Genomic DNA, 24,959 nt, shown 5'->3' on the forward strand with positions numbered 1-24,959 from the left:
AATGTCTAAAAAAGTTGATTGTCTGCTTGTTACGAAGGACAGAGGTGAGAGAAACCTGTCAGTTCCTGAAGTTGTTCTTAATTTTTGTGTTCTTAATATTTCTATACTGGATAGGTATAAGGATTTTCTTGTTGCCAAACCACACAAGTTAATTACAAAAAATAAATAAAAAACATTTGAACCTGATTTATTTTGCTTGCGAAATTCACTGCCTAAGGACCCTCTAGGAAATAGGCTCAATTGCACTTTAAGGCAATGTGCCTCAGGCCCAGTTACTGCCCTGACATAAATGGTCTTAAAACCCGGCTTTGCCACTTAACAAAACTGTGAACGCTCACAGGAAAATCCTTTTATTTTACTATGCCATAGCTGCCCTCATTTTGGCAGTCGTCACAAAGTATTTGGCTCACACTGTCTGCTACTTCAAAAAAAGCCTCCTGATATTGCCGTGTAGGTATATATTAACAGTGACACTTCATATACTGGATGTGACAGATGTCACAGTGGGTTTCATTTAACTTCCCAAGATACCTTATGCGTAAAGAGGGTCAATCTGTGATAAAGGTTTCTGTAACTTCACGGATATCACTTTTTACGCAAACAAGGTGGGGCCCAGGCATCTTTTGCTGCCACGGGCCTGCTGCTTGGGAATGAGTTTATATCCCAAGCATTCTCCTGGAACCACCTCCAGTACCTGAGAAAGAACACAGTGAGATGCTGCACTGGCCTGTTATCAGAAAGGCTCTTGTTAGAATCGTCAGTAGAGGGGACGTTTACAACAACTACAAAAAATAAGTTGCTGTCCGGGACGCATATCCCATAGAATAAGGGGAACGTCGTCCCATTGAGTTCCAGCCTACAGTACAGCTTTATCCAGGGGCTGGCGGATCAGGTAAGACTTTGGCCTACCCTAGCAATGCTGCTGCTCCCATTTCATGCACATATCACTCCAGCCTTCTGTCACCTGCATTGGTTTGTTCTGTGCTCAGTTTCAGACTATGGAACAAGTTTCCATCATCTCAAAGGGTTCAATCTAATTTGAGTACATTTTAGAAAGCTTTCAAAATGTATCTCTTTTCTCTCTTCACTTGCCAGGCTAATCCTCTGGACTTATTTGAACAGTTTTTTTTTTTTTACAATAGCGCTTTCTTGACTTAGAGTTTGAGTGCTTTATATATGTAATTAAACAGGTGCGACGAGGAGCTATTTGTACGGTGGAATATGTGCTGATTAGAATATGGCACTCTAGCGACATGCTTGCTCACTCTGTGCATATGTCATGTACTTCATTCTGATGTTATCGTGTTCAAGACTGACTTATTCTTTATAACATGTTTCTAAGTACTTCCCTTTAAACAATGAAGGAAATGGTGAGGATGAGGCAGAATGAGGGGCTGGTGTTTAGGCACCAACAAAGATTAATGTACAGTGCATAAGCAAATAATATTTCTTAGCCTATGCTCTAAGAGTAACCATCCTGCTTTCTTTTCTCATTTCCACTGATATGCAGAATCTAACCTTAGAAATATTTACCCATAGAAGCGGCATCTGGACCACTGGAGTGGGTGAAGTAAACCCTTACTAGCCTGAGTGACAGGCTTAACCAGCTTGCCTTACTCTTGAATTGTTGGGCTAAACATTTAACTGTGGTTGTGTGGAGTTGCAGAAGATATCAGATCTCCCTCTACCACTCATTCACCACTGTGCAGCTGGTGGAGAGGTGGAGAGGTGTGGCTCCTTACATTGTTTCATAGAGGCTGTATTGTGGTGCTTTCGGGGGCGTCATGAAGGCAGTGGGGGTGGAATCACTGACAGGCAGGTAGGTCATATGATGCTGCCTTATGCCAGGCACTGTGTGGAAGTACCCATGAGACTCTGCAACTCTCTGTGCAGCCAGAAGAATAACAGAGCACAGTGACCAGGAGATCCCTGGCACTAGCACCAAGGCAGCATGTGGGACACCTTTAACCAGAGGAACACCACTTTAAGGGTGGGAGGAAGGTTGCAGTGATGACCGATGGGGAATGCCTCCTCTGTGACCACTGCATTGGGGTTTGCTTCAGCTAGGTAATTGCGGGGTGGTCCCAGTAGCCATCCATTTCATGGCACAGGCCTCATTGAGGCCAAACAGAAGCAGTCAGTGAGGGCAGGAATTTGAGAAATGGCAGAAATGGCACTTCTGATGCTTAGCAACAGGTTGCTCTGCACTGAAATCTTGGACGCTGCACAGTGGTCCAGACTGTAAGGGCAGGTACAGGCCCCACATCACATGCCAGGGGACTGGTCACTTCATAGAATGAGTCAGTTTCCTGGGGGCAGTGTGAAACTGGCATAGACATTTTCTAAGGGCAGCATTTAACAGCAATGGTCATTTTCTGGGAACATATGATGATTTTATTGTATTTTTTGAAAAAGCATGGAATGACGTTTTAAGTCACGTGAAGCTATCATTGTACCATTGCAACTAGCATGAACAATTTCTGGAGGCAATTTAACAATTCCATGCTAATGTTTAACCAGGTTACTCACCGTAGTGACCACCTTACTTCTAGTCCATTGTCCAGTTTCCTCCATACTTATGGGACATTCCTCCGTCCTGTGGGACGTGACCGGAGCACTTTGTAAAAGCATCAAAAACTTTGCAAACATTTTTAGTCCTTCTTCTCTTTCTACGTGGGGTACGGCACGTGGCCGTAACCCCGCCCATCTTATCTCCGCCCCGAACATCGCCCATCAGTCCTTTTCTATTGCCAGGTCAGAGACCTTTTAGTAATAACAGAGGAACCTTATTAGAGGGGACGGCGGGTGGGCGTGTGGAGGAAATGGGACTATGGACTAGGAGTAAGGTGGTCACTACAGTGAGTAACCTGGTTATACTTCTACGTCCCGTCCTCTTTCCTCCATACTTATATGGGAGATTCCCAAGCACTCCTTACAGGAACTACGGGTGGATGGAAAACCCCTATTGCAAAAGGTTCTTCAGCACAGCCTTGCCAAACTGAGCATCAGATCTGGAGCTCAAGTCTATACAATAATGTTTACAAAAAGCCGATGGTGAGGCCCAAGTAGCTGCTTTTGCGATGGTGTCCCAGGGGACATATTTTTGAAAGGCAACTGCGGCTGCCTTGCCCCGCACCAGGTGTGCATGAATACCTTTAGGAGGCTGTAGTCCTTGGACAGTGTAAGACTCCATAATACAGGCAGTGATCCATCTGGAGATAGTCGCCTTAGAGACAGGTTTACCTTGTGGATTACCAAAGGTCACCAACAGTTGAGAAGAGTTGCTAAATTCAGATGTTCTGTCTAGATAGAATTTAAGGGCCCTTCTCACATCCAAACAATGCAGAAACCTTTCCGCTTCTGAAGCAGGGTTCGGAAAACAAGACCGGTAGGGAAATTGACTGATTCAGATGGAAATCAGAGACCACCTTCGGCAGGAAAGAAGGATTTGTCTGTAGGACCACCTTATTCTTGAGGAAAACCAAGAAGGGATGCTCCACCGACAAAGCTTGGCGTTCACTCACACGCCTTGCTGAAGTAACGGCAACCAAAAAGGACACCTTCCACAAAAGGTTCTTGAGGTCCACAGTGGCCATTGGTTCAAAAGGTTTATGGCACAACGCCGTAAGGACCACATTCAGATCCCATGCCGGGTGCGGTTTGCGAACCGGGGAATAAAGGCGCATGAAACCCCGCGAAATGTCTCATAATCACTTGATTAGACAGAGAGTAAGAGCATTGGTCCGTGGATAGGTAGGCGGATACCACTGAAAGATAAGTTCTGCATGACAGAACGTAAATGCCCAACTCTACTAGGTGCGATACGAAAGACAACACAGTGTCAATCGTAGCCTCCCTTGGGTCCCGCTGTTTGTCTAATGTGGGATGTTTACCCCCACTAGTCCAGGCCCTGCAACATTACTGTGCATTGCTTGCATCAGAAACATCAGAAATGTCCGACGGAAAGCATTCTTCTCGCTAAAAATCACCCTGAAGTGTGCAGGAAAAATCTGAAAAATAGACCGCCATCCTCTTTTGCCCATGTCAGTGGTAACACAGAAGACCACTGCCAAAACCCATCATTTGGCTGCCCACAGAGCAAAATGATTGCAAAAGAAACACAGAACTGTGTGGAAATCCATTTTTCTTGGTTGTCAAATTTGCAAAAATCATGGCTCACAAACCACCCAAAAGATCCAACCTCCTTGTTGGGTGTTGAACATCATTCTACTTCAAGAATCCACATAAATATAATGTCAGCAGAAGTATATTTTATCAGAACAAAATCCACCTTTAAGATGCTTGCTGGAAAGAAATAAGTCAAAAATGGGTGCAATACCGTTACTCGCCTCTGTCAGACGCTGGCGATCTCTAAATCTGTCAGGTGAAACTTGTGTCTCAAAAGCTAAATATACCAAAGAAGGGACTTCCATCAAATGCAATATAGGGTTCATGTTGAAAAAGACTGGAATTGAAGATGTGTTTGCTTCTTTTTAAATTTGTAACTTACAAGGAACAATGTCACAATGTACTGTAGGTAACCTGATTCAGCTAAACTTCAAAGAGGTTTTCCCCCACTGAGAACACACCATCTTGTTCCTTCCCACCAAAAGGAGAGAATATCTCATGGGGTTGCTAATGAGAAGGGGAGGAGACTTCCTCTGCTGCTCTGGGAATGAGACAATGGGTTTCCTTGAACTGAAAAGAAAATGCTAATTCGGGTGTGACCGAAACCAAGCCCAGGCAGGAAGACAAGCTTGTGTGACTCTCTAGCCAAGCCAAGCCTTGGAGGTGGGCCAGACTGAAGATGTGGATTTGAAATTGGAGTAAATATATGTTTAAGAAAAAGACTTATAACAAATTGTACTGAACTGGTAAAAATATGGAATTTAGAGGTTATTAAAATGAACAGATCGCTCACAGTTTAAAACTAATCTGGAATCTGATTATGCTATGAAGATGGACATTTAGACATGTATGCCCAGATGGTATGTGCATGTATGTGTAAAAAATTATACAGATCCGAAAATGTGTAACCAACCAAAAGCGCGAAAAATTGTCATTCGTGAACCCAAACTCATAGGAATATGAGACTTTGACAGAAGCATACCTTAAGTAATCTGTATTGTAAATATGCATTAGCAACAAGTTTGTGATATTGGAAATATGTTTTTTATGAAAAGTAGATTTTCTGGGTAGACACAAAGGGGAGTTTTTTTCTTTGGACCATAAACACAGTGTAACTCTGACACATCACGACACATCATGACACACTGTTCCCTTCTCTAATCTGGCGAGGGAGAATTCTCTGACCTATCAGATCCTTAGAGGGTTGGGCATTGTATAATCAGCTTCCCCACCCCTTTGGAAGATGGAAAAATAGGGACTGTTGAGGACCCAGAAAACACACACATTCACTTATCAAATGATCCACTGGCAAAGCACACTGCAGGAAGATCCAGACTCCAGAACCTAGACCCATCTCCAGAACTAGACTCCAGAACTCTGAAGCAGAACGGCCAGTCCAAAAAAGCTTAACTTTTCTCAGCTGGCCTTTAGAATCTTTTGCAACCTGATTCTAACCACAAACTTTCAAGGGGCACCAGAAAATCCAACAGCCTGGCTGAGCTGTTTTGCTGTTTCTGGCCAAGAACCCTTGCTAGAACCCAAGATCCAATTCAGTCCAGCAGAGCTGTTGTGGAAACAGAATAATTAATATGAGACCGGGAAGCCCAGAAAGAAACACACCAACACAGGTTACAAAGAACATACAAGTGCTTTATTTAAAAGCTACAACAGTTACCAAGTCAATTGACAAACGGATAGCTATTCGGCTCTCAGAGTAACATAAAGAACTTCAACGAGGGTTCGATGTGTTAGTGCGAGACCGTACATTGAAATACCTGGGTCTTTTATACAGTTTGTCCAGCCCTTGGCCAACTCTCTCACAGGTTAACCATTCTATGAGCCGGGCCTATGGGTTCCTTGCCAGGTCAACCCTGTAATATATGCATTTCGATTAGTTTCGCTGATATAGTTGTACATTTACATACAGGTCAACGGTAGGACAAGGTCTCAGTTCGCGACCCCGACAAGTGGCCTGCAGGCATATTAATTATTCATGTGTACGGAGGTCACAACGGCCAGAATCTTACTCAGAATGTCATTCGGCCTCCATTTTGATGTTCGGGGTGACTTCCATATAACAAGAGAATCTAAAATGGCGGCTTAATCCAAGATGGCGACTTACATTACTTTCTCTAAGGTCAAGACCTTGCCGTGGAGTTTGTTCGCATATGATGTTTAGACAACTTGGCGTAGGCCAATAAACATACAATTGTTACGATAGGAGGCATAATATTGTTTCAATTCCGACAAACCCTCCTTTTGGCCTATGCCAAGTGCTAATATCATTTCTAATGTCTTTGTAAATAACTCCATGCATTGTCGTCCATACATCCTGAATCATTATCCGTAATATCTATAGCCATTAGGTCATTCATCAGAACCTCTTGTAACACAAACTCTTTAGATGCTGTATCTGGGGCATACATTTTGTGCCCTATTGTGCTCACTGCCTGAGCACAACATCCCCCTAGCATTGCACATATACTAGGTAGACATTGGAAACAGCAACAAAGGAATAGCAGGATTCCCAAAATAACCAGCATAACAGAAAGCACCTTCCAACCCCAGGATCGTAGAGAATCCCAAAACCAAGCGCTAATACTCCAATCTCCCACAGGAACATGCACTTCAGAACTAAGAATGTGCAAGTTCTGTATTGCTTTGAAAATTGTCGGTGAGGAATCTGGTACGAAAACACAGCAAGCGGACCCCACTAATTTACATACTCCGCCACGTTCTGCCAGGATGACATCTAATGCCATCCAGTTTTGGAGTGCTACCAATCTTATTGCTTTCTGTTCCAGTGTCATATTGTAGAGTATATCCCTGGTCCGGTTGATGGTTCTCTCCAGTACTCTTGCTAGCCCCCTAATATTTTCAGAATTTGCTATTTGTCCCCAAAATGGCACAACTGATTTTGCTATATCTCCCAATACTTGCCCAGGGGTATCTCCGTTCTCGTCCCGCCGTGGGCAAGCCTTAGAAACTTCCAATGTACTAGCTATGAATACCCCAGGTAAGAGGATTCCTAAATAACAGGTTCCCTACCAATCCTTGGGCAACCAGGGAAATGCTGAACTACCACAAATGAAATAAAAAGGCCCCCTACATATAGAGGCCTGTTCCCTCTGGTCAAATTTACAATGTTCACACAACCTTCAAAATCTCCCATTGACCGAGTGCCATTTCTTTCTACACAAAAGGGGACTGAATCGGGGCTATGATTAATAGAGTAGGAAGGAGGCACAGCGTCCTTATTGCCTATCTGAGCCATTTTAAAGGAAATTAGAGTTTGAAAAGGAAGAGATAGTTTATCAGATGGCCTAATAGAAGCAACATTAGGTTTACTTCTATTTGCAAAAAGCGAGCATCCCAGGGGAGTCAATTCACGTTTCTCAAAATCATTTAAATGAGTTCCATCAAAGTTCCCTGAGATGCTATCATTCCAACGGCCAAAGAATAGTGCTCTAAGAGAGGCATAGCAAGCAGTCATTAAAGGTAAAGGGTGAATATACCATCCTAGCCCCTTGTTCCCATGTTGCGGTAAATGGGTGCAAATCCAGCAATTACTCTTATTAAAAATGGCATGTGTTGAATTCATTATTATCATTAAAGTGTTATTATGGTACTTTCGTCTATGCTGGGAGTCCCTAGGTGACAAAGTATGAAGGTGTACAGAGGGAGTCAAAGCTGTAGGTACAGTTTCAATTGGCAGTAGAGGTTTTAGAGGGTACATTTCTTCGAAGTACCAAAGTCCCACAGCAGTAATTATGCAAATTCCAATTACTATTAACACAACACAGCAATACGTTTTTGGGGCCCAGGCACATTGTTTGTTGTCCGAGTTGGTCACCCCCTTATTTACAAGTCCAATGCGGACAGCAGCGGTGGAGGTGGCAGGCATCGTAGTTTCTCAATCGACGACCCCAATGTTTGTTGCTGGCGACACTACGATCGTGTGACTTCTTAGTCCTTCCCCAACCCTAGCCAGCAGAATCCCTTTTTTCCTTTTTTCAAAAACTTTCTTTTGCAAGAGAAAAAACTCTCAATGACTCTTTCTTTCCAGATGCACAGGTAAAACCGGTGCCGTAGTTCTATTTTCTTCGTCGAAGGCCGTACCTGGTGGTACCTGGTACTGTTTGATCTGGAAATAAGGTAACGTCTCTTCCTGAGGGAAGCAACGTATCGGAGGCGACGGAAGTCGCAGAACTTGAAACAGTGTTTTCCGGAAGTGACCTTTTCAAAGAGTGGGGAGACGAAATGGACTGTTCCCCAAGCTCCACGGGCTCAGAGAAATTCTCCGACACACTCACAGTGCTATTTGCTACTCCAGGATCAGAGATTGTAGCATCAGCGAAGGGTTCTGCTTCTTCTGTAACGTGTGGCGTCGGGTGAGGAAGTTTCTTGACATGCGTCGCGTGGATCCAATGCTTCTTTCCAGCCACCCGCACTGCTGTCTGGGTGACCAACAGCACCTGATAGGGTCCCCGCCAGCGAGGCGCGAGACAGGAAGACCTTTCGTAGGCCTTCACTAGGACCCAACTTCCAGGCTGAATATTGTGTCCTGGGCCCGTAAACCGTACAGGTAAAGCTGATTGGACCTGATGATAAATGAGATACAGATTTTTAGTCAACTGGTTACAGTAGTCTACAAGCAATACATTTTCAACCTCCCTCAGAGTTTTGGGCTTTGGAAGGCCCCAAATGTTAGCAGGTCTCCCCATCACTACCTTAAATAGAGAGAGCCCAGTATTAGTTTGAGGTGTGGTACGCATGTCTAACAATACAATAGGTAAGGTGTCCGGCCATTTCAGTTTGGTGCCGGCGCATGTTTTGGCAAGCTTATTCTTTAGGATACCGTTATGTCTCTCTACCAACCCAGCACTTTGAGGATGCCTAGCCGAGTGAAATTGCTTTTCAATGTGTAACGCTGTGCACATCTGCAAAATTACTGCTGCAACAAAATGGGGACCGTTGTCCGACCAAATTACCCTTGGCAGCCCAAACCGTGGATAGAATACCTTTACCATAGTCTTTGCAGTGGTCATGGCAGTAGCATCCTTAACGGGGCAAGCCTCAACCCATTTACTAAAAGCACAAATAATCACAAGAACATATTTTAGATTGTTACAACGTTCCATCTCAATAAAATCAAAGTGGATGACCTCGAAGGGAACAGAAGGAGGCCCAAAACTACCCCTTGGAGTTACTGTCCCCTTCCCCACATTATGCTGTAAGCAAATCATACAATTTTGAACATGGCGCTGTGCGATCATCAAAATGTTATCATTTACCCAGACTTGTTCTAACATTTTCGTGATCTGCTGAGCACACACATGCGTAGGACCGTGTGCCATCGTAACCATCGCTAGCACATATGAATCAGGGAGCAACCATTTCCCTTCAGACGTATCCACCCAACACCCATCGTCATCTAGTTTCCCCATCCCTTCGGCCCACTTTTTAGATTCTTCTATTGTGGCATCAGCTTGGATATCTCGCACAGACCCAATACCCTCATCCATTACATAGGCATCTTTTGTTTCTCTTAGAGCATACATGTCTGCGCTCAGGTCTGTGGCCGTTTGCCTGGCTATCTGGTCAGCAAAAGCGTTCCCCTTTCCCACATCATCTATGACCTTACGATGTGCTGCACATTTCATGATCGCTAACTGACTAGGGAGCGAGAGTGCCGAGAGCAATTGCACTATCAGGGGGCCATGCTGAATCTTGGTCCCATGTGAGGTTAGGAACCATCTTTCCGACCAGAGCCTCCCAAAGTTGTGAGCCACCCCAAAGGCGTACTGGCTATCAGTATATATGTTTACTGTCTCTGCGGCCTGCGTGGAGTTATGCGGAATTCTCTTAGTTTCAACAACCGTACTCAATGTAGTAACTGCGTAGGCAGCTGTAGATGTACCATCTGGGAGTGTGAAGCAGGAGCCATCACAAAACAGCTCCCCTTCCGCATTGCCCAAAGGAGTATCTATAAGGTCTATCCTGCCCTTCGTTTCCTGTTCAGTAGTATACAGGCAGTCATGTAATTCTTTGTCACCGCAAACAGTATTTTGCGGGAAAGGTAGGAGTTCAGCCGGATCAAGAACACAACACCTCTTAATTTGAATGTGAGGGGCAAACAGAATTAATTCATACCTCGTCAGCCGTGCAGAGGTGAGGTGTTGCGTTTGGGTTTTATTCAATAGGACATCTACAGAGTGAGGTACCATCAAGATTAAATCATGGCCTAGGACCATTCCCTCACTCTGTTTTACAGACGCGGCAGCAGCAGCGACAGCTTGCAAACATCTTGGCAAAGCGCACGCGACAGGATCAAGGGCGGAAGAGTAGTAGCTACACGGCCTATTCTTCCCTCCGTGTTCCTGTGTTAACACAGACAAAGCACATCCATCACATTCATGCACAAACAACACAAAGGCCTTGTCATAATTTGGAGTACCCAGAATCGGTGCAGAGCATAACGCAGTTTTGAGACGCTCAAATGATCGTTGATGTTCCGATTTCCATGGCAGCGGCAAAGAAATGCCCTTCTTTGTCAAAGCCAACATCGGTTTTATCACTAGTGAGAAGTTCGGGATCCACAACCTACAGTAAGAAGCCATACCTATTAAGGCTCTGACTTCCTTCTGTGTATTTGGAACAGACATGCCAGAAATGTGTTTTATTCTTTCAGGTGTCAATCTTCTCCCCTCCTTTGACAGGAGGTAGCCTAAATAGGCGACCTCCTGACAACAATATTGAAATTTTTTGAGCGAAGCTTTATGACCGTTTTCAGCCAGATAAATAAGCAACAATACAGCGCCTTCTTTACAAGCACTTTCAGAATCTGCAGCTAAAAGTAAGTCATCGGCATACTGAAGCAATGTACAAGTAGGTGGCAATTCAAGGGTATGAAGCTGCTCTTTCAAAGCCCTACTATAAATGCTTGGACTTTCAGTATACCCTTGAGGTGCATGAGTAAATGTGAATGAACGTCCTCCCAAGGTGAACGCGAACAAATATCTACTCTCCTTGTGTATAGGAATACTAAAGAAAGCATTCTTTAGATCCACAACACTAAAGTACGTAGCTGTAGCAGGGATCATTGTTAGTATCGTTGTTACATCAGGCACAATTGGAAATTGTGGGACGATAACTTTGTTAGTAGCACGTAGATCAATTATGAAAAGGTATGAAACGTTATGGGATTGCATTGTCGCCTTTCTTGTATGCAGGCAAAATCGGGCTGTTACATAAACTACCTGCAATCTCTTCAATCACTCCTCGATGCACAAAATCGGAGACAATGCACTTCAAAGCACGCTCGCCCTCAACTGATATTTTATATTGCGGAATGTGTGGTAGTTTAACTCCATGTTTCAAAACTATTTTAACGGGCTCAATCTGTAGCACCCCGACATCATTGTCGTCAACCGCCCACAAACATTCTGGAACAACACTAAACTCAGGAGGCAATGGTCGAGTCAAAAACTGAGAATTGGGAAGTTGCTGTGGTGAAACCGTCAGTTGCACTCCGTCAGAGGAACAATGGGACCCAAAGAAACAGACACCGGTGAAGAAACCGGGCAAGCAATTGGTATGCCAGAAAACCCTACAGAAACATTTGTTTGCCCTGACACTGGAATGTTTGGAACCCGGGAATGATCAATGGAGCACTTCTGTGCTCCAGTATCTATCAAAAACTGATGTTTCCTATTCCCCACTAACAATTCAACGTAGGGACCTTTCTGATTAACGGGAATAGGTGCAGGTTCCAAACCCTGCTTCGGGCAATCCTAACGAAATAAAATGTCGTCGGAAGGAAACTCTTCAGAAAAGTAGGCAGCAGAAGGGTGATCAAATATGTTTCTCATGTCCACACTCGAAGTCTGATTTTCCCGTAAAAAAGGTTGCTGAGGATCTTGCAAGAACTGACCTCTATCAGGCCCCCCCACTCCGGGGCGACCTCTAGGTCGTCTACCCATACCCCCAAATGCGTTGTTTGACCTTTGTCGAAGGACAGGGCACTGTGCACGCCAATGACCTTCCTGGCGGCAATAGGCACATTGATTAACATTCACAGGACCCAAGGGAACGTTCCCCTTTGGAACATACTGACCTCTGGTCTGTGAATTACCTCCTCTGGGATTTCTAACAATTTGTTGTAACAATACCTTAGTCTTCAAATCTCCTTTCCTCTTCTCTATTTTCTCTTTTTCATTATTAACACGGTTCTCATAATACTGAGCCATGTGCAAAACTTCAGATTGGGATTTCGCCTGCCAAGCGCTCTCAGAGGACATAATCTGTGACTGGATGTCAGGCAACAATCCACGTACAAATTTGTCCACAAACAACCTTTTCCCAGACTCTGTGCCCAAGTCCTGTCCACTGAAGTCAGAGAATACCTGTTTGAATCTATTAAAGAATTCGGTGGCACCTTCAGTTTTTCCTTGAACACAGGCCGTAAACTTGTCCCAAATAATTCTTTTCTCAGGAATTATGGTTTTCAATTTTGCGACAATTCTATCAGGCAAAGTAAGTATTACCTGAGGTGGTTTCTCACCAGCTGGTCTTTCCCCATCAAACCTAGTCATGTTAGCCCACGTCTCTCCCAACCCTGGCACATCGTCTATTGTTCAAACCTACTTCCATAAATCTACGGGCAGGAGTACAGGGAATAGCAAGTCAATATCACTTAAGGTAAACACAGAGGACTGCAAAACGGACTCTATCTCTTTGTAGAATCCTGTCGGATTTTTCCTAATATCGGGAATTGATTGTCTAATAGTGTTCACTTCCTGTCTCGAAAACGGGACGTGAACAAATTGCGATACATAATGTGCAGGGATGTCCACGTCGGGTGCACCAGTCCCAGCGTTAGCGTGAATCTCAACCTTTGGGACAAATGTCAGAGGAACCTCTCTCATAGGCAACTGAGATATAGGTAACTCCGACCGCTTACTAAGCAACAGAGCCAGGTCGAGCGCTAAGGCAGTCGAAGAAGTGTCGGGCGAAAAAGCCCTTTTACAAATACCCAATAACTCTATAGGACAACTAACCTTCTTCCTTACACTTTCATCTTGCAGGTACTGTACCATTACCTGAATCACCTTCCTCTGCATTTCTACTGTATACTGACTATAAGTGTCATATACTTCATCCGGCAGTATCGATGAATCCGAGATCCATCGAATCGCATCTTTGGTACAAATTCGTACTTCCTCAGATGCCGATCTACGACACGGAAGGAACCGTTTCTGTACATACATACTGTCGTCTTCACCATCCTCATCCCGTAATTTTTCTAAGTCCCTCTTATACTCAAACAACCTCTCAACATGACCATGTACTTTCTCCTCTGTGTCCCTCGAAAGCGCTAAAGTATTTAGATCCCTCAACCCTTGTGGGAGATCCGTATTATGCAATCTACCCCACATCACACATACATGAGTCCCCAAACCTTCGATAAAAACATTTTTCTCGGGAAAATTGCCCATATTTGATAATGTGGAAAAAACGTCAGCTTGATCACCTCTCTCCATACAGTGCTTAGCCCATGCAAATAATTCCCGTTTCTTGTCTGCAGAAACAGTATTTCGAGTGACAATCTTTGACCACGCACCCCGATCAACTTCAGTCAGTACAGGACTACTCGGGAGCAGAGGTGCGGGCAAATTCAATGGGGGTGCAACTATCGGCGCAAGAGGAAGGGGTGGTAGGAAAGGTGGAGGAACAACAACTAGAGGAATAGGAACAGTAGGTTGTACCGGGGGAACAGGAATAACAGCAGGAATAACAGCAGGAATGGGCAGAGCACCAGGGATAGGATCTTACAGAGGTGGCGCAGAGGCACCAGGCCTGCGTTTGTTTAACAATTTTTCAATAAATTCTTCAGAAACATGGAAATCTTTAGAGGGATAGATTTTCTGGATACCGAGTGAGAAAGCCCTATCCATATTTTTGACTGACTCTGAATGTTTTTCTTTATCATATAACAACGCCTTTTTGGCATTTGTTTTATGACGGCATGCATGTTTATCCCTACTTTTAAACTGCTGCAACGCTTCTTTTTTCCAATTCTGCAAAACATCAAATGCTGCAGGTCTGGCCTTCTTTTTTAGCAAGACCGATTCTAGGTATTCAATACGGGGGATCTCGAAACTACCATTGATTGGCCACTGAAATTCGGAGGCATGTCTGGTTTGTCTGTGCCAAATATCATTAAATACTATACTTCCAATGCCATACTTACAGTACATAGTACATGCCGGCGACCCCTCCTGTGGTGCCGGGCGGCTAAATTCCAAAGATTGTCCATCACTGCGGAACAGAGCCCTAAAGCAGCTAGACAATTTCCCAGGCATTTCACAAAAAATTGGTGTTACCTGGTCAATAATTGTGTCTGCAGATACAATACGCCAAATTCAAATTGTTAGGGTTAAATTAAGAGTCGGGGCACGACTGCACCTGACCAAACCTAAGGAGGACCGTACGGTTTACCAAACAACTTACCTAACAAATTTTACCTTGTGTTTGGTGGTTTCGACAAATCTGCCCTCCTCAAAAATGGACCCTCGTCAAGATGCCGTGTCAGACCACACGACTATCGTCCAAGGATCGTATCGTGCAGCGTTGCCGAGGTATCGCGTCTCATTCGTCGGGCCCACAGTATCACACCGTCCGATCCCGGTTCGATAGTCTGCGTCAACCTTCAATGATCCGGCATCGATCTTGAGGGTCCCTATTCGGGCGCCAACTGTGGAAACAGAATAATTAATATGAGGCCGGGAAGCCCAAAAAGAAACACACCAACACAGGTTACAAAGAACATACAAGTTCTTTATTTAAAAGCTACAACAGTTACCAAGTCAATTGACAAACGGATAGCTATTCGGCTCTCAGAGTAACATAACGAACTTCAACGAGGGTTTGTTGTGTTAGTGAGAGACCGCACATTGGAATACCAGGGCCTTTTATACAGTTTGTCCAGCCCTTGGCCAACCCTTTTGCGGGTTAACCATTCTGTGAATCAGGCCCATGGGTTTCTTGCCAGGTCAATCCTTTAATATATGTATTTCGATTAGTTTCGCTGATATAGTTGTACATTTACATACAGGTCAACAGTAGGACAAGGTCTCAGTTCGCGACCCTGACAAGTGGCCTGCAGGCATATTAATTATTCATGTGTACGGAGGTCACAACGGCCAGAATCTTACTCAGAATGTCAATCGGCCTCCATTTTGATGTTCGGGGTGACTTCCATATAACAAAAGAATCTAAAATGGTGGCTTAATCCAAGATGGTGACTTACATTACTTTCTCTAAGGTCAAGACCTTGCCGTGGAGTTTGTTCACATATGATGTTTAGACAACTTGGCGTAGGCCAATACACATACAATTGTTACGATAGGAGGCATAATATTGTTTCAATTCCGACAAGTTGAGGGCTGCCGGAGCAAAACTTTCCTTTCAAAAGGCACAGTGGTGTAGAATCCGTGTCAATTTCTTGAGGCATGAGATTACTCCTCAGGGTCTCTGTCCCCAGGAAAAGAAAGTGGAAGCACTCCAGAAGTTAAAAGACCCCACAACTCTGCAGGAACTAAGGAGCCTCCTTGGACTGTCTAATTACAGTAGAAAGTTCATTGAGGGCTATGTAGAGATCATAAGACCCCTAATTCATCTTTTGAAGGGGGGTCAAGTGGGAATGGGGTCCAGAACAAGCCGAGGCAGTAAGACAACTCAAAAGAAGCCTCTCACAAGCGCCTTGCCTAGCTTACCCGGGCAAAAACAAGGAGTTCTTCTTGGAGACGGGGTTCTCTAATACATTCTTGATTGCAGTATTATACCAAAAGCATGACAAGGTCAATAAAGTAATCTCCTATGCGAGTAAAACTTTATCCTCAGTGGAGGAAAAATTCAACGATTGTGAGAAGGCACTCCTGGCAACGGTGTGGGCATTGAAGAATTACCACCCGTTTATCGAGGGGGAACACATCATAGTGGAGACTCCATACCAGCCTTTGCAAAATCTCCAAAGTGACAGAATCTGGACCGGAAATGTGAGTAATTCCCGAATTACTTCCTGGATTCTGTCAATGCAAGGCTTTCCTGTGGAGGTCATATATGGCCAAAACAAGAAGAGTCCCCTCGCGCAAGGTCTGGCTGACTTGCATGATTGTGCCAGAGAAAACTGTCTCAGGGACGAGATTCTAAAAATCAAGTACAACATGGAGGCATACCTCAATTCCCCACACAAAGTCTTTGAAGAAGACAAGTGTGAGGGAATGCCCACTGTCTATGTGGATGGATGTTCTTACCATGTTGACAACAATGGGGAAAAAGAACTTGTGGCCGGCATAGGGAATGCATGGGTGAATGAGCCCCCAGAACCCTCCGCTGGGTACAGGATTGGTCCACGAAGTAGTAAAGTGGCAGGGTTGATGGCTGTGCATCAAGCCATTCTCACTGCTGTCCAACATCAACTCCACGAACTGGTCACAATCACTGATTCGGATTATGTACGGAACGGGTTCGTGGAGCACCTGGTTAACTGGAAAACCAGAGGCATGTTATGTGCTAATAACAAACCCTTGAAACATGGGAAATTGATTCAAAATATTGATGATCTGGTCACCTCGAATGGGATGACCATCTACTGGAAAAAGGTCAAGGGTCATTCCAAAGTAGAGGGACCAGACAAAACTGGAAATGACTTAGCTGATCAGCTGGCCAAAATGGGGCCATCCAAGGGGATCTAAAAGAGATCGAGTCCCTGTTGGGTGAAATCCAGGTCACCGCTATCAATAGGTCCGAGACAAATGCTCACAATTATCTTTCAACTGCACAATGGAGTAAGGAGACCCCAGATGCTGATTTGATTACAGCTCAAAAAGGGGATTCAATATTTGGTAAGTATTATCAACACATTGAGGGCACAGAGAACTTTCCCCTGACGGATACCAATTACATTGGGAAAGAGGACCTCAGAGTATTGATGAAATGTCCTAAAATGTTCTGAATCCAAGACGGTTTGTTGGTAAGGAGATCCCTAGCTGGCCATGATCAGTGGGTGGTCCCTACCTCATTCAGAAGCCAGATGCTAAGTCACGCCCATGATGCGGCCACAGCCGGTCATAGGAGGTTTCACACAACACTTGAAATCTTAAGAGAGGTTGTATACTGGTCTCTCCACCGAAAAGTCTGCAAAATGATATTTTTTGGTGCTCGCACAAGACTCCGGTGGGAGGACGAATCTTGCCTCCGAATCATGGTATTCAATTGAATGAAAATTGTGTTCCTCTGAGGAACAAAAGACTTGTCAAAACTTTATATACAGAGCAACTGGACATGATGTATAGAGCAAGGATACTATCCTTGTTGTTTCGGTGTGTATTCGTCTAGAGTACTGAGTGAGTTCTCTGATTGGCTTTCTGCTCTGCTTTAAGAGCCAATCCCTAGCGCCGAGTGGTGGAATCAGCCCCAACCACATAGACCTGTATCATAAGGCACTGTCCGGCCCTTATGGCGCTACAGAGCCTGTTACCCTGTCCTGCAATCATCCGCGCACCTCGCTACTCATCCGTCCTCTCTTCAACCTGACCGCCTCCCATCTAACTATACCATTGCAGCACCAGCCTCTCATCATTGGATTTCGCCACCTCGCCACTTTACACTTGTGACCCACATCACGGCTCATCTGCGTTACACTCATTGGATCCATCAAAATCGTTCTCTTATCCAGAGTGCGGACCAATTGGCTCCCACTGCGGAAAGAAGAGGCCTTGAGTGGTGTCATAACCTTGCTCTGAGAAACATCGATATCTTGAACGGACACACTGGGCGGACATCGCAGCCCAAATTACAAGGCCAGGAAAAAGGACCCGGAAAACTCTGTACAACATCTTAATGTCCCAAAACATGATCTCATTAGTAGGATCGCTGAAAGTGGAAGACATGGCAACGAGTGACCACAACCTGCTGAGACTAATTTGTGCACCTCTGAGTAAATAAGAGCTACACTCAGGAGTGTTGACAGTAATGCTCCGAAGAAATAGGTTGATCATTTACCCAGAACTAATTGGCCATTTGATCACCAACCTAAGATATCAAACAGTGCTCGCAAGCGGGGGATCTGGGGAGCAACCCATTCATTATACCATCATGCTGAAAAACGTTCTGGAAGTCAAAATCTATAACAAATGTCACAATATGATGTAGAATTGGCTATGAGGACAAACACCTTTGACCCTGAATTACAAAGCTTTAAAAAGGACCGCACAGTGGAAGGCCAACTGCAAATGAAAAAAACTCAAGCAACAATATCGGAATTGGGTTCTTGCATATAGGAAGATGATGGTCCAACAAGAGTCGGAGGCCATGCTGAATAACATGACATAAAAAAGGTGCCTTAATTACGAATGCTATAGCAGCAGGCTCATGGGTAGACCATTTTGCCTCGTTCTTTGAGTGTACAGACGTGGACTAGGTGCCATTAAACAACATACCATGGAGCTTCACCACAGGGAATGAAGACATCCTGGAACTTATACATAGGCGAGCAATTCAAGGGCGCCTGGTCCAGATGGGATGACCGACACAATGTTAATAAAGGACCCTGAGCTCTGGGCTATATTCCTTCATGATCTCTTTGCACACATGAAGAAGTCAAGACGGGACCCGCTATCATGGAAATCCTCTGTGGTGGTTCCAATTTAAAAGAAAGGGGACAGATCAGACCCCACGAATTACCTTCCTATTGCCCGTATAGATGTGGCAAGCAAAGTATTTGCGTCCTTGATTCTTAAAAACCTGCCAGCCTGGAGAGTGTCCTCTGACCATCGGGACAAATGGCAATCAGGTTTTGTCAAAGGGACCAGAACCTTTTTTAACATCTTCCTGATTAACATCTTAAAGGCACTAATAGAGAGTGAGAAACATGGAAAGATCTACATGGTCTTCATAGGGTCATTTGACACCATAAGCCAGCCGAAACCATGGAGAAAAGTGCATGAATGGGGATGCCCGTCTGACACCAGCGAAGCACTGAAGGGCCTTTATTTTGAGACAACATTAAGCATCAGGCTGAATAGGAATGGCCTGCTCTCAGACTCAATTGGTAACGATAAAGGTCTAAAACAAGGCGGCCCACTAGCACCCAAACTGTTCAATCTGTTTATCTAAAATGTAAAGGAAGCCTTCACCACCACAAGATGCTTCCCCCTAAACTAGCGAACGATCCCATTGGCAGATTGCTCTGTGCGGATGACGTTGTATGAATGGACCAAATACTGATTGGTTTGCAACGTCAGCTTGATACCCGGCAATAATACGTGAGGAATAATGGTCTAAAAAGAAACCCCCAAAAATCCTGGATCATGATCCTTAATGGAAAGTGTGGAGGTAAACAGAGGAAAAAACAACATTCATGGCCCATAAGTGGGGAAAAATGTAACTGAAGTAAGATCTGTCAAATACCTGGGCGTATGTTAAACACCAGCAAGAGAGATGCCCCGAGAGAGACCACCCTCAGAAATAAAGCCAGAAACCTAGCTGCGCAGGTGAGGGTGCTCCTCAAAAAGTTCTGTGGCTTCTCATTGGTGCCTGTGGTTTCATTCTATCGCATGAAGGTAATACCGATTCTAACGTATGGGGTGCAAGCATCATTTATACTACCAGCAGAAACCTGGCCAAGAGTAGAACGGTTATTTTGGAAGAGAGTTCTGGGCCTACCAAAAAGTACTCCAATTCAAGCAATAAGGAAAGAACTTGGCCTAACATTCTTATACACGATTGTGGTGTGGAAATCCCTCTCCTTGTACTGCAAGTGTATATTGGCATACGCCCCGGTAGGCTTTTCGGCGCTGATCAAAGCCCTACTCGAGAACTCAGAAAGAACCCTGAATGGAGGAACATCTGCCAGGCGACCTTAGCAGTCTGAGATGAAACAGAAAAAAGCCTGATCAGCAAACCAGGCAGACTAAACGAAAGCTTTACATTTAAGACTGGATTAACATCCAACAAGACAGACATGATACAAACTCTATGGGAAACCGTTGCGGGAATCAAGGAAACTCAATATGCTGCCAAAAACTTGCAACGGTTCCCAAATCAACACTTCAAAGCGCAGGTCATGTGCTTTTGTTTTAAATTCTGAGCCCAAGAGTGTGTGACAGGTTGTTTGATGCATCATGTCTGAATCAAGACGTGAAGGAAACTTTGAAACATTTGGCATTATTCTGCCCAGCCGTAAGAGACATAAGGACTACCCTCCTTGGCAGGATAATTAATGAATATGAATAAAGGACGGCTGATGACTGGTGGATTGTTTTTACACAAGGAGAACGGGTAACTGTGACCCTGGCCATGGTCAGGCTGTTGAAGGTTATTTAGAAGGATCAAAGAGAGTAAGATCAAATGCGGGGAGCCCACAGGCTTATTGACAACTGTCAATGTCTAAAAAAGTGTCTTGTCTGCTTGTTGCGAAGGACAGAGGTGGGAGAAACCTGTCAGTTTCTGAAGTTGTTCTTAATTTTTGTGTTCTTAATATTTCTATACTGGATAGGTATAAGGTTTTTCTTGTTGCAAAACCAAACAAGTTAATTAAAAAAAGAAATAAAAAGAAAAATTGAACCTGATTCATTTTGCTTGCGAAATTCACTGCCTAAGGACCCTCTAGGAAATAGGCTCTATCGCACTTTAAGGCAATCTGCCACAGGCCCAGTTACTGCCCTGACATAAATGGTCTTAAAACCTGGCTTTGCCACTTAACAAAACTGAGCGCTCTCGCAGGAAAATCCTTTTATTTTACTATGCCATAGCTGCCCTCATTTTGGCAGTCGTCACAAAGTATTTGGCTCACATTGTCTGCTACTTAAAAAAAAACCTTACTCCTGATATTGCCGTGTAGGTATATATTAACAGTGACACTTCATAAACTGGATGTTATAGATGTCACAGTGTGTTTCATTTAACTTCCCAAGATACCTTATGCGTAAAGAGGGTCAATCTGTGATAAAGGTTTCTGTAACTTCACGGATATCACTTTTTACGCAAACAAGGTGGGGCCCAGACATCTTTTGCTGCCCAGGGACCCACACATCTAGGGCCGGGCCTGCTGCTTGGGAATGAGTTTATATCCCAAGCATTATACTGGAACCACCTCCAGTACCTGAGAAAGAACACAGTGAGATGTTGCACTGGCCTGTTATCAGAAGGTCTCTTGTTAGAATCGCCAGTAGAGGGGACGTTTACAACAAAAACAAAACATAAGTTGCTTTCCGGGACGCATATCCCATAGAATAAGGGGAATGTGGTCCCATTGAGTTCCGGACTACAGTGCAGCTTAATCCAGGGGCTGGCGGATAAGGTATAAAGCAAGACGGGCACCCGTGCACAAACCTATCTCGCGTCATCCCGCAATGCATTGGTGCATTGCTATACTTCTGGGTGGCGCAGGTTGAATGTCCTCATGGCATCGATGTCTTGAGGACGTATGACCGTCGACCGCTGCCCGGCAGAGTAGGTGTTCCGCGTCCCCTGCTGTGCTGTTGGGGTGCTCTGCTATATGCAAATGAGAGTGGATCTTCCCATGCAGCCCTGGGGGGTAATGGAGGGCATGGGATATCGGAGGGGAGGCCTGTGGCCTACCCTAGCAATGCTGCTGCACCCACTTCATGCACCTATCACTCCAGCCTTCTGTCACCTGCATTGGCTTGTTCTGTGCTCAGTTTCAGACTCTGCAACAAGTTTCCATCATCTCAAAGGGTTGCATCTAATTTGAGTCCATTTCAGAAAGCTTTCACAATGTATCTCTTTTCTCTCTTCACTTCTCAGGCTAATCTTGTGGACTTATTTCAACCGTTTTTTTTTTACAATAACGCTTTATTGACTTAGAGTTTGAGCGCTTTATATATATAATTAAACAGGTGCGATGAGTAGCTATTTGTATGGTGGAATATGTGCTGATAAGAATACGGCACTCTAGCGACATGCTTGGTCACTCTGTGCATATGTGACATACTGCGTTCTGATGTTATCGTGTTCAAGACAGACTCATTCTTTCTAACATGTTTCTAAGTACTTCCCTTTAACCAATGAAGGAGATGGTGAGGATGAGGCAGAATGAGGGGCTGGTGTTTAGGCACCAACAAAGATTAACGTACAGTTCATAAGCAAATAATTAACAGATATTTCTTAGCCTATGCTCTATAGTAACCATGCGGCTTTCTTTTCTCATTTCCACTGATATGCAGAATGTAACCTTAGAAATATTTACCCATATAAGCAGCAGCTGGACCACTGGAGTGGGTGAAGTACACCCTTACTAGCCTGAGTGACAGGCAGGCTTAACCAGCTTGCCTTACTCCTGACTTGTGGGGCTAAACATTTAACTGTGGTTGTGTGGAGTTGCAGAAGATATCAGATGTCCCCCTACCACTCATTCACCACTGTGCAGCTGGTGGAGAGGAGGAGAGGTGGGGCTCGTTTCACTGTTTCACAGAGGCTGTGTTGTGCTCGCGGGGGCGTCATGAAGGCAGTGGGGGTGGAATCACTGACAGGAAGGTAGGTCACATGATGCTGCCTTATGCCAGGCACTGTGTGGAAATACCCATGAGACTCTGCAGCTCTCTGTGCAGGCAGAGGAGTAACAGAGCACAGTGACCAGGAGATCCCTCGCACTGGCACCAAGGCAGCATGTGGGACACCTGTAACCAGAGGAACACTGCCTCCAGAGGTGGGAGGACGTTTGCTGTGATTACCGATGGGGGATGCCTCCTCTGTGACCACTGCATTGGGGTTTGCTTCAGCTAGGTAATTGCGGGGTGGTCCCAGTAGCCATCCATTTCATGGAACAGGCCTCATTGAGGCCAAACAGAAGCAGTCAGGGAGGGCAGGTATTTAAGAAATGGCAGAAATGGCACTTCTGATGCTTAGCAACAGGTTGCTCTGCACTGAAATCTTGGACGCTGCACAGTGGTCCAGACTGTAAGGGCAGGTACAGCCCCCACATCACATGCCAGGGGGAGTGGTCACTTCATAGAATGAGTCAGTTTCCTGGGGGCAGTGTGAAACTGGCATAGACATTTTCTGAGGGCAGCATGTAACAGCAATGGTCATTTTCTGGGAACATATGATGCTTTATTGTATTTTTGGAAAAAGCATGGAATGACGTTTTAAGTCACGTGAAGCTATCATTGTACCACTGCAACTAGCATGAACATTTTCTGGAGGCAGTGTGACAATTCCATGCTAATGTTTAACCAGGTTACTCACCGAGGTGACCACCTTACTCCTAGTCCATCGTCCAGTTTCCTCCATACTTATGGGACATTCCTCCGTCCTGTGGGACGTGACCGGAGCACTTTGTAAAAGCATCAAAAACTTTGCAAACATTTTTAGTCCTTCTTCTCTTTCTACGTGGGGTACGGCACGTGGCCGTAACCCCGCCCATCTTATCTCCGCCCCGAACATCGCCCATCAGTCCTTTTCTATTGCCAGGTCAGAGACCTTTTAGTAATAACAGAGGAACCTTATTAGAGGGGACGGCGGGTGGGCGTATGGAGGAAAGGGGACTATGGACTAGGAGTAAGGTGGTCACTACGGTGAGTAACCTGGTTATACTCCTACGTCCCGTCCCCTTTCCTCCATACTTATGGGAGATTCCCAAGCACTCCTTACAGGAACTACGGGTGGATGGAAAACCCCTATTGCAAAAGGTTCTTCAGCACAGCCTCGCAAAACTGAGCATCAGATCTGGAGCTCAAGTCTAGACAATAATGTTTACAAAAAGCTGATGGGGAGGCCCAAGTAGCTGGTTTTGCGATGGTCTCCCAGGGGACATATTTTTGAAAGGCAACTGCAGCTGCCTTGCACCGCACCAGGTGTGTATGAATACCTTTAGGAGGCTGTAGTCCTTGGACAGTGTAAGACTCCGTAATACAGGCAGCGATCCATCTGGAGATAGTCGCCTTAGAGCCCTTTTTACCTTGTGGATTACCAAATGTCACCAACAGTTGAGAAGAGTTCCTAAATTCAAATGTTCTGTCTAGATAGAATTTAGGAGCCCTTCTCACATCCAAACAATGCTGAACCCTTTCTGCTTCTGAAGCAGGGTTCGGTAAAGAAGACCGGTAAGGAGATTGACTGATTCAGATGGAAATCAGAGACCACCTTCAGCAGGAAATAAGGATTTGTCTGTAGGACCACCTTATCCTTAAGGAAAACCAAGAAGGGATGCTCCACTGACAAAGCTTGGAGTTCACCCACACACCTTTCTGATGTAACGGCAACCAAAAAGGACACATTCCACGAAAGGTTCTTGAGGTCCACCGTAACCATTGGTTCTAAAGGTTTATGGCACAAAGCCGTAAGGACCACATTCAGATCCCACGCTGGGTGCAGTTTGCAAACCGGGGGATAAAGGCGAGTGAAACCCGCAAAATGTCTCCTAATCACTGGATTAGACAGAGAGTAAGAGCATTGGTCCATGGATAGGTAGGCGGATACACCCGAAAGATAAGTTCTGCATGACAGAACGTGAATGCCCGACTCTGCTAGGTGAGATACGAAAGACAGCACAGTGGCAATCGTAGCCGCCCTTGCGTCCCGCTGTTTGTCTAAGCACAAATGACAAAACCTAAGCCATTTGCTTCTATACTGAGACCTTGTCGAGGGTTTCCTGGCTGCCTTAATAATGCGCATGTTATCAGCAGACGGGTTGAGATGTTCTAAGGACCTGAACTCAGGCACCAGGCCGGCAAGCTGAACGATTCTGGGGGCAGGGTGCCACAGCTGCTCATCCCTCTGGTGAAGCAGATCGGGACTCACCTGTA

This window comes from Ambystoma mexicanum, chromosome 1p (genome assembly GCF_040938575.1).
Source record: "Ambystoma mexicanum isolate Mex_15411 chromosome 1p, UKY_AmexF1_1, whole genome shotgun sequence".
In the NCBI taxonomy this organism is placed as follows: Eukaryota; Metazoa; Chordata; class Amphibia; order Caudata; family Ambystomatidae; genus Ambystoma; species Ambystoma mexicanum.